Source organism: Trachymyrmex cornetzi, unplaced genomic scaffold (assembly GCF_001594075.2).
Source record: "Trachymyrmex cornetzi isolate Tcor2-1 unplaced genomic scaffold, Tcor1.1 scaffold1221, whole genome shotgun sequence".
NCBI lineage: Eukaryota > Metazoa > Arthropoda > Insecta > Hymenoptera > Formicidae > Trachymyrmex > Trachymyrmex cornetzi.
This window is the reverse complement of record NW_017295786.1, coordinates 38,341-38,752: the sequence shown is the minus strand read 5'-3', so window position 1 is coordinate 38,752 and position 412 is coordinate 38,341.

Here is a 412-nt window from a genome sequence, read left to right as displayed (position 1 = left end):
TGCGTAGTACGTCCCTGTTATTGTTTTACCTTTTTCAAGATAGTCGATCAACACAATTCCATGACTGTCCCAAAAAACAGTCGCCATCACCTTTCCCGCCGATAAAACCGTCTTCGCTTTCTTCGGAGTAGGTTCAACCTTCGCAGTCCACTGTTTTGATTGTTCTTTCGTTTCAGGAGTGAAGTGGTGGACCCAAGTTTCATCAACCATTATTAATCGACGTAAAAAATCCGACTCGTTTCGCTTAAACCGCTCCAACAGGGCCTTAGAAATGTTCATTCGAAAGCGTTTTTGATCCAGAGTGAGCAAGCGCGGCACCCAACGCGCGGTTAACTTACGCATGCCTAATTTTTCAGTCAATATATGACAAACACGTTCTTTTGATATGCCAACAGCCTCTGCTATCTCCCTA